General features: G+C 53.0%; 1 protein-coding gene across 3 annotated transcripts in view; it reads left to right on the top strand.

Annotated features, from left to right (window-relative positions):
• The first annotated feature begins 241 nt into the window (after positions 1-241).
• FXYD6 (FXYD domain containing ion transport regulator 6) overlaps positions 242-10,406 on the top strand; it is a 39,841-nt gene continuing 29,676 nt past the window's right edge. The window contains exon 1 of one of the 3 annotated variants that reach the window (XM_032167546.2): positions 242-566. The gene's annotated coding sequence lies outside the window, so the exon portion shown is untranslated. Of the gene's footprint in view, positions 567-8,951; positions 8,972-10,406 lie in introns of those variants that run through there. The other 2 variants (XM_032167543.2, XM_032167544.3) reach the window with 2 other exon arrangements.

The following is a 10,406-nucleotide window of genomic DNA, read 5'->3' as shown; positions in this document are numbered from 1 at the left end:
GCTGCTGTGTCTGGTGCTGGGTTATTTTCTCCTATTTTTCCGTTCCTCGGGGTTTACTATTGTAGAGAGACACCAGGTCTGTCACTGTGTCTGTCTTGCTCCCTTCCCACCCTAACCAGAGGGAAACCGAAAAGCAACAGCTGATGGCAAATCCGCTCCGGCGCTTGCACGCCCCCTCGGCCGCAGTCTCCTGTTGCTTCTCGACGCTTGACTGCCCTTTGGAAAAATCTCTCCGCCCCTCGAGAGGAGAGAGGAGCAGAGGACGCGCGCGAGCACGGAGCGGGAGGACGGGCAGGGAGAGGAGGAGAGGGGGGTCTGCGCGCGGCCGCTACCCGGAAGCCAGCGGACGGCAGCACGGAGTGGGCTGTCCCCGAGCCCAGCCCCGAGCGAGCCCCCGCCCCCGCCCCCGCAGGACGCGCCTCCCAGCTCGCCCGACTCCTAGGAGGAGGGGAGGCGGGAAAGCAGCTCAAGCCTCACCCACCGCCCTGCCCCCAGCCCCGCCACTCCCAGGCTCCTCGGGACTCGGCGGGTCCTCCAGGAAGTCTCGGAGGGGACCGGCTGTGCAGGTAGGCGGCTGGGGAGGTGGGTAAAGTTGGCTCCTTTTTCCGAGGAGGGGCGAGGCTCGGTGGGGACCCATCTCTGGAGCGCCGGGAGCGCCGGGTTTTGTTTGTTCAGTGGGTGTGTGCGGTCCTCCGCGGTCAGCTGCGCCGCGGTCCCCGCCTGGGCAGCGGGAAACCGGGCTGGGGATGTAAACAAGGAGATCGGCGTCGGAAGAGAGAGGAACCTCTAGGGGAGGCAGGCTGTGGCGCTGGGGGTGACGCTGGTGGCTGGGAATTGCTCTCGGTGCTGCCTTGAGCTTGGGGTCAGGGTTTTCAGGACAAGGGGAAAGGGCTGCGTCCACCCTTTATCCATGAGGAGTTTTCCCTTTGTTACTTGGAAGCTGTGGACACTTGGTGGAGCGTGGGGAATTACGGACGAGGGCGTGTGGCTGGGTGTGAGTGTGGACATATGAGCGACACAAAATGGAACTTGCTGGTTTGGTGCTTGGGGAAGGTGGGGCTGGGCAGTGGGCACAGGATGGGGGCGCAGGGAAAGAAGGATTCTAGCGCTCAGGGATTCATGGAGAGTGCATCATTTCTTCCCTCCTTCTTGTCTATCCATCCAATCCTGTTTCCTTTCCGGGGGGCCCTGGAGTCCGCCATTGCCCCCTTTCCCTAGCAGGGCTGGCCCTGGCAGAGCCTCCCCTATTGTGTCTCCCAGGCTTCCGTGGAGAGTTGGGTGTGCAGCCTGGGGCTCCCAGCGCTGGCTTCTGGCTCTTACAAGTGGTGGCTGGTGAGGAGGCACCCGAGGGTGGGAGCTGGGAGCAGCCTTGCTGGAAACATGGGCCTGCCTCATTACCTGCTGCAAGCCTGCACGTTCGCGGGACCGTGGCTACTGGAGGCTTATCCCCACCAGTGTGCCCTCTGCCACTACTTCCTTTGTCTCTGTGGCTTCGTACTCTCTGGCTGGGCTAAGATTTCCAGCTTTGAAGATGGATCAGTGGGCATCTCAGGCCCTCTCTGAAAGGAGCCCCCTCTGGGGATCCAACCACCCTTATATTATGGATGTGTATGTCTACGTCCGCAACTTAGCCTTTTGCACGTGACTTGCCTGGTCGTTGCCATGGAAACTCCTCCATTTCTCAGCCTCCCTCTTTCTCCTGCCCATTCCTCACCTCCATATCTCCTCCCCTCCCCCCAATATGGTTGCCTAGATACTGGTTATCCCTGGCTAGGAGACCTAGATATCTGGCTCCTACACCCAATTGCAGTGGCCCCTTACTCACACCACCCACTTCACACACACTGCACATCACCAACACCACAAACACATACAGACATATACCACACTATGCAATCAACACACCCTCACACTCACACCACACATACATATACATCATACCTATACACACATACACACCAAACACACCGCATATATACCGCACCACCACACACCACCTACAATGCTACACTGACACCCTACACTTGCACTGTGCATGCACACACACACACACACACACACACACACACACTACATCTAAATAAGTCTCAGGCTGGGCTGAGGCAGGGGAGAGAGAGGGCAGTTTCCTTCCTTATCCAGCCACCTCCCTAGGGGTGTAGAGGGGAAGATATGGAGGCTCAGGAAGCCCAGAAGGAAAACCCTAACATTTCCCTGGGAACCCTGCAGAGGAAGGTGGAGGGAAAGGCACTGCCAGATTCCCTCAGAAGAGGAGCCTCTTCCCTAAACCTGGAAGGGAAGGTTGGATAAAGAGTGGGCGCAGCCCTTTTCTCTTCTCAAAGCCCTAGTCCGGAGCTCCAGGTGTTAACGAGAGCCATTCCCAGGTGCTGGGCTCCAGAGGCTGGGCACTGACCAGAATTTCAATCTCTCCACTGCCGCTGCTCTCCTCCCTGACCCAGAGAAAGCCTGAGGCTCTGGGAGTCATCCTCACCAGCAGAGGATCAGGCCAGCTCTGGGACCATCGGAGGCTCTGAGCCCCCACAAAGGAGAGAAGGAAAAGTGGTTACAGTCCCAGGAAAGCCGAGGAGGCCAGGCCAGGGAGGCAGGAAGGGGAGGGAAACCAGAAAGAGGGAAGGAGAGGGGCCACAGGAGTCAAGAAAGCGAAAGTTAGGGCTACCCGCCCTTGCCTGGGGTTCAGGCCACCCTCTCTTCCTGGCACGTTTTCCTGCTTCCCCCTTGGCTCCTCCAAACAGATCTGTGCATCTAGGAGAGGAAGCGGGTGTGCAAAGGGCTCTAGGCTTGCCAGGGTTCTCCCAAGACGTGTGGCTTCTATGGTTGTCAGACGGTAGGCGCCTGGGGGAAGCATTTCCTTCCTGGCTTCCAGCGGATCTTCACACTGACCTGAGGACCGGTTTCATTCAATCCTTCAAAGAACTGTTTGAAGTGTCTACTGTGTATTAATTGCTGGGGACATGAAGGTGAGGAGGGAGACACAGTCCCTGACATTGAAATCCTAGGTTTCTCAGAGCCGGAAGAGGCCTTGAGGGAGCATCCAGTCGGAACACAGTGGGGGAAACTGAGGCTCAGCAGTCACATGGCCAGTAACTGAGGCCTTCTAACTCCTCAGCCAGGATTTTGGCCTTCACACTGCCTGTCCTGCATCCCTTGCTTTCTTTTCTCAGTCACCATCAGAGATGGTGGGTTGATGGAACCCTTTGGAGGGAGAGCCTTTGGTCGGCTAGTGACTGGGATGCCCTTCCAAAATGAGGGTCCCTTAGTGGGCGGGTACAACTGGGAGCCTGCTTCACTATGTTTTCTTGGAAGGCGAGGCTGGAAGCTGTGGCAAGGAGGTGGGGGAGAAGGGGCAGTTTCCTAGACCCTGGAAATTCCCTGACAGCCTCGGGGGAGTCAGCCCACCCAGATCTCCCCTAAATAAGAGCACCTCCTCTCTTCCTCCCAACCTTGTTGGACTTAGTCGGCTGCCATCTGGATGGCAGACTGTGCCAGGTAGCCCCACAAGACTCCCCTTCGAACAAATCACCTTCTGAGCACCCTGGAGGAAGCAAACCAGTCACGAAAGGCACAGCCCCAAGGAGGCAGGCGAGCCTGATGTGGAAAGGCCGAGTTCTAGCCCCAGCTCTGCCCCTGAGCTGCTGTGCTACAGAAAGGCAAATGTGTTTATTGCGCAAATAACCCTTTGGATGCAAACTGGGCTTCTGGTGAAATCCAGAAATGGCTTAGACAGCTCTTCAGCAACTGAAAGCCTTTCAGATTTTAGACCTTTGTTTCCGCATCTGTCAATATGGGGTTTAGATTCATGATTTCCAAGGCATGTCTTCCTCTAAATTTGTGTGGATTATACAATCTTGAAAGAGATCCCTTGTGTCTCCAGGTACCAAATAGTACTCATTATTTCATAATACAGGGCTGCAGCTGAGCTGAGCAGGAAGGGGCTGGGCTCTGGTTACCCTGGAGAAAGTCTCCTTTTCACCCAGTGTGGCAGAAGGTGCCCAAGAAGCTGAAACCAAGTTTTTCCTTTAGGGCCGAGGGAGCCGGCTCCTCCTGGACGCTGTGGTCTACCTGGCCTTTTCTACCAGGCTGCACACTGGAGGCGGAGCCGGGGAGGGGTCTTTAAAGAGTTGTTCTGTGGAGGAGACAACTGGAGAGGACTGGGCTGTCATTTTGGAGGTCCATGAAATCTTCTGCAGGGAGAACCCCTGGCCAGCTGGAGAGTTGCAACGAGAGGAGCCGGTCGGGAACACAGTGCTCTGACACTGTCCCTGATGAGAGGCAGGACATCTCCGGCCGAAACAAAAGCATGGAACCAATTTGGCAGCATCGTCTCTGCTCCAGAATCGGGGGAGGGAGAGGTCCCGACCTGGGAAGGGATGAAGCCAGCTTGGAGGCTGCGCAGGAACATGTTTGTTACAAAGATGTGGGAGGGAGTACACAGCCTGGGAAGGGGGCTGGGGCCCCATGGACCGGACTGGGGCCATGGGAATGGGGCTGCCCCAGCTCAGAATATCTGATGTGGGCAGAGAGGGCCAAGGATGAAGGGATGTAGGTAGAATGACAGTGACCCCCACGCAGCTGGAGGACAAAGCCAGGCCCACACTGAGAGACCAGGGGCTAAGGTTTCAAACTCCCTCGTTCACCCTTTTAATAAATGTTCCCCTCATATGTCAGGCAGGCCCTGTGGGCTTCTGAGGTTTCTCCTTCTCTGGAGCCCTCCTGCTCAGGTAGATCAATGGGTTTGTCCTGTTCCGTCCTCTCCCCCACTGTCCACCTCATGTCCACATCCTACCAGGAGGCCCTGCGACCTTCTTCCTCCATAGGAAGAGCCTCTCCATGCAATCACAGGTGCACTTACACTCTCACACACGTTCCCTTCCTCACACATACATCATCTCCCACACCCGACAGGGAGGCAGGGGCTCACACATTCCCACACGCCCTCTCACCTCGCCCGAAGAGCTGCAGTCTCTCAGACCATGGTGATGGCCTGTGAACGTCCACCCTCTCAGCCCACTCCATTTTACCCATTGATGTGACAGCTCAGGTCCAGCTTTGCCACTCCTCTGCTCAAAAACCTCCCTAGGCTCACCAGTGCCTATTAATAAGCACAGGTACGTGGTGCAGGCACTCCAGGCTTAGCGTGACCTGGCTGCAGCCACCTCTGTAGGCACCTTCTTCAGATGGTCATCCGAAGCCTGGTACTGTCTCACCCTCTGCCTGAGCTCAGGCCCTTGCTGCAATGTGCTGAGTAGAGGGTGGCAGTCTTTGTAGACACACAAACTTGGATTCTAAACTGGATTCGGATGCTTCCTAGATTTATTCACTTTCCTAAACCTCGGTTTCCTTACCTGTCACATGAGTGTGGGGACAGTATGAGGTGAGCTGTGTAAAGGGCTCAGCATGCTGCCTAGCATGGAGTAAACACCCAGGAGATATCAGCTGCTGTACTAATGATAGTAATGACACATTATTAGGATTACTAGAACGGCATTATTATTGTTATATCATCCTTTGCGGCTCCTCCCATGTTTATTCTTTCAAGTAATTATTCCATATTCCCAATAAACAGGTATTAAAATTCCCAATAAACATACTCATATACCGTGAATGTCCTGTCAGTTCTTCCTTGAGAGCTCACACCTGCATTTTAGCTGCGGATGGACACGACCCACCTCCCCCCACCCTGCCCGCTCCACTGCACCTCCTCTCAATGGCAGGTCTGTTCTCCCCACAGTGCCTGGCATGGTGTCAGACACGTGGAGAAAGCCCAGTGAGCAGCATGTGTGCTGTGACACGCATAGGGAAGAGTCCTCACCACCAGGAGGTGTGGACACCCCGTTGCCCTTCCTGGCTGTCTCCCATACCCCGGTGCACACCACACATTCCCAAGATGCACATCCCTTTATTACCATGCGTCATCTCAGTCTCCCACTTGCTATGGTAGAGTCTAGAAACTAAGAATTTGACCTCATCTGAGGTCTGAGAGATGCTTAAAAGCTGAAGTCAAAGGAGAGAGGCTGATTCGTCACAGCATTTTGGTAGCTGGGATTTGACAGAGACACAGAGATTAGAAATGAGGCAATGGAGGAAGGAGGTTGCTGAGAAAGTTTTAAATGCCTGAAAAATTCCCTACAGATCCTTTGGTTGTTCTGAGCTTAGAATGGATTCGACGTAAAGGGATAATGATGCTGAAGTGTCCTTTCATTCACACATCAACGTTTATTGAGCGGCTGCTGTGCTCAGTGCCGGGGATCCAGAGATGGCCGGGGTGTGCCTGTGCTCCCAGGGAACTATGGTATGATGGGGACATACACTGGTGACAGCCCTATGTGGGAAGGGGTGTAGGCCTTGGCTCTGTGGATATGAGGATGCATTGAGGGGAGGGAGGGGATAATGTGTTTCCTGAAACAGAGACAGAGTCAGGTCAACAGCCCCCTCCTCTAAAGGCAGGGCACATTTCTGGGTATCCAGGCCCGTGGGCCAGGGTTCATCTTCATGCCACTTCTACCCCTAAAAGGGAGACAATATGAAATTGTGCAAAGTGCCCTGTAGGCTGAAACATGCAGGCCAGAGCTGTCCTTCTAAAGAGGTGGGTAGAGAGAGCAAAGGGGGCTGCCTGGTGCTGTGGCCTGGCTGTGGGCAGGGTGGCGTGGGCCCGGCTTCTGGGTTCCTGGCCCTGGCAGCTGCTCTGGGTTTCTGTGTCTGCTGCTGGGACTGCTGTCTGTCCTGTCTTGAATGGGCCTTTGTCAGCAGGTGTGTGGGGGAGGTGATCCCATCCTGGCCTGACTCCATCACGCCCTGCTGGGGCGTGCAGCCTGCTGGGGCCCCAGCCTGTGGCTTCTGTGCAATACCACTCACCATTGAGACTCTCCGGAGCCAGACCGAGATCTCCTGGGGAACCAGAGGGGCCTCAGCCCCTGTGCTGGCAGGCAGGAGGCCTGAATCCCACTCTGACTCCCTCTGGGCAAGGCGTGGCATTGGCCTGTGCCTGAGTTGGCCTCGCAGTACTGTTCTGTGTGCCTGCTTCTGAGGGCTGTTGTGAGAAGTCCATGGGTAATGGCTGGGATGCCACAGTGTCACGGCTGTCAGTGACGGTGAGGTGACAGCAAGACCTGGGAAGGGGGCTCGGGCCGTGAGAATGGGGCTGTCCCAGTTCAGAATATCTGATGTAGGCAGAGAGGGCCAAGGATGAGGGGATGTGGATGGAATGACAGTGACCCGCATGCAGCTGTAGGGCAAAGCCAGGCCCGCACTGAAAGACTGGGGGCTAAGTTCTCTCCACCATGCCTCCGCTCATGGTCCAGCTTGGGATCTTTCCAGGGAGACTTCCAGAAAACAGGCCTGGGTTTGTGATTTGTGAATTCCGTTTCTGTTTCTGAGGAAGAGGCCTTATTTCTTTTCACAGTCAGTTATTTTCTCACTCTCTCTCTCTCTGTCTCTCTTCTTCTTCTTCTTCTTCTTCTTTTTCCTCTATCCAAGTTTCTCTTCCCTAGAAAGAACTTCATGTTTTCATGTTAAAGATAAAGGTGCCTCCAGGTTAAAAATAAGTCCTGCTATATGACAAGAGAGTTTTGCCTCTCCTGCTCTATCTACCCTGTGCAGCTGGGCTGAGTTGGGTCTGGGCCGGTTGAGTCTGGGGGACCTGACAACTCAGCCTCCGGCACCCTAGCAGTGGGAGTGCCCCTCTTCCATGAATAAGGAATGGAGGGGCAGCATTCCAGCCATTGGGCTACTGAAGGCGCCTGACTGGAGAGGGAAAGGCCACCCTGGGAGGTGTCAGCCACAGTGATGCTCTGGGCGGAGGTGCCCTGTCCTGCTCCTAGACTGTCCAGCTGCCTCCCTGGCAGCTTGGGGAATTCAGCAGTGTCTGCAGCCTCCTTGAGCTGTGGACTGCTGGAATTTCACCACCCTCTGCTCTGTCCTTTCCTTTGCCAGTCTCTGTCCAGTCTCCTCATCAGCTCCTCTCTGGAACATTGCTGGCTGGGCGGGGCAGGCAATCATTTCAAGTTAGGCGATTTAACAATAATTGATGCTTAATTGTTTATTTGATGGGCATTTAAAATGCAAATTGAAGGAACTGGGTGCATTTTCCACTGATGAATCTGTGGCCTCTGGTCAACCCAAAGCACTTGTTTTGAAAGGCAGCTTTAAAAGCCCTTGATGGTTGTTTGTTTGCTCTGTGGCTCTGAACCAGAGAAGCCCAGCTCCTGTTACAGATCCACCAACCGCCGGGAAGGTGAGCAGGAGCCAGAGTGCTGGGATGGGGTTGAGGATTGCTTTTAACTGAATTTTTGAATTTTTATTATTTTTCTACGAATAGACTATCTTTTTAGAACAGTTAGATTTACAGAAAACTTGGGCAGATTGTATGAGTTCCAATTTTCTCCCCTGGCATGCAGTTTCTGCTATTGTTACGATCTTACATTAGGGTGGTACATTTGTTACAATTAATGAACAAATATTGGTACAATAATATTTACTAACATTGACACTTTATTAAAATGTCGTTCGTTTGTACCTTATGTCCTTTTTCTGTTCTAGGATCCCATCCAGGATACCACACTCCATTGAGTCGTGCCTCTTTAGGTGCCTCTGGGTGGTGACCGTTTCTCAGGCTTCCCAGGACTTTGACAGTTCTGAGGGTCACCGGTCAGGTGTATTGTAGGATGCGGTCCTGTTGGGATTTGTCCGATGCTCTCCTCATGATTAGACTGGAGTGATGGGTTTTAGGGAGGAAGATCACAGAGGAAAAGTGTTGTTTTCATCACATCACACCAAGATGATACAATCAGCATGATTCATTGCTGTTGACGTTGACGGGACTGGGTTTTCCATCCCTTTCATGCACCCCACGCAGCACAGTTTCAAGGCCTGGTGACTGGAGCTGTGTTCTCTCCACTCCTCGAGACAAACATACCAATCCATCAGCCAGCAGTTTCGGCCGTCCTCACCATCCCAGGTGAGGACAGATCATGGGGTAGCACAGAGACTTTTCCGATAGGAGAATCTTAATGAAGCGAGCATGAAACAGAATGTGCTATGTGCCAAATTAGTGCCAACAACAGGCAACAGGCGCTCTTGGAGTCTGGAGAAAGGGGTCTACGTGGAGTGGCAGCTGGACAAAGGTAGCATTTATTAACCTTGGCTGCACATCAGAATGAGTGGGGGAGATTCTCAAAATTACCGATGTCTTGGCTACACCGCCCTTGGCTATACCACCCAGGTTTAGAGCTGAATGTGGCTGAGTTGATATCCAGGCATCTTTTTTCTTTCTGTCTTTTTTTTTTTTTCTGAAGCTGTTCATGTGATCTTAAGGTACAACCAGAGTTGAGAACTGGAATAAACAAGGAAGGGAAGGGCATTTTAAGTAGAAGGAACAGAATATACGATGGCACGCAGTTAGAGACACACGTGGCAGAAGATGGAACATAGACCATCTTAGCGGAAAATAATGAGAAGACACTGGAGGGGTAGAAGAGAGGTACACTTAGAGGTTTTCATACGCCAAAAATAAGTTTGGATTTTAAAAAACTAAATAGGACATAGAGGCACCACTGAATGCCTTTGAGTTTGGGAGGGAGGTATTGGGAATACACTTTAGAAAGGTTACTCCTGCAGTAATCAGTGTCCAAGACAGAGGGGAAGGAGGAGGTTAAAGATGCGTCCAGCTACTGCATTATTAGGTAAGTTACCCAGAGGAGTGATGGAAAGAACGTTCTGATTAGAGAGATACTGCAAGTGCGAGCATGGCTAGGACTTTGCCACAGATGCAGTGTGGAGATGGGGAAGGAGAGAGGAACCCCTGGAAACTTGGTGAGGCCGTAAGCTCCGTCAGGCAGGGAGGCAGGGACTGTGTCTGTCTTGCTCACTGCAGTGCCCTCAGTGATGAGTGAAGTGCCTGGAAAAACATTAGGCCATCAATAAATATTTGTTAACTTGGTTACTGGAAGGATAAGGGTGCCATTGTTTCCAAAATTACACCTTGTTCCAAAAGTACTCTCTTTCTCCCCCAGTTTCTCCACCTAAATGCAGGCAAATTTCTCTGCTGTGGAAAGCAATCTGATTAAATAACTCAGGGCAAGATATAAATGACTGTTAGGACTGGGAGTATTTCTCTTGTAGTGATGTCGTGACATTTAAACGTCTCTCCTTGGGAAGAATTGTTGTGGAGGCAGATACATTTTTGAGTAGGGGTGGCCTTTATTTCGATTCTACACCCTCATCTAATTCTGAGCCATACCAGAAAAAAAGGTGATCTGCAGCTTTGCAGCCCACGGTGAAAGGCTGCCGGCTAGTAGTTCTGTTGGCATCCACCCTGAGCTGAGCTCTAGTGGACAGAATAGCCTACAACTGGTCTGGGACTCCATCCAGTACTCAGCATAAATGCACTGGTA

This window comes from Hylobates moloch, unplaced genomic scaffold (assembly GCF_009828535.3).
Source record: "Hylobates moloch isolate HMO894 unplaced genomic scaffold, HMol_V3 SCAFFOLD_11, whole genome shotgun sequence".
Taxonomy (NCBI): Eukaryota; Metazoa; Chordata; class Mammalia; order Primates; family Hylobatidae; genus Hylobates; species Hylobates moloch.
Note: the sequence above shows the minus strand (reverse complement) of the source record. Positions and strands in the feature narration are given on the sequence as shown.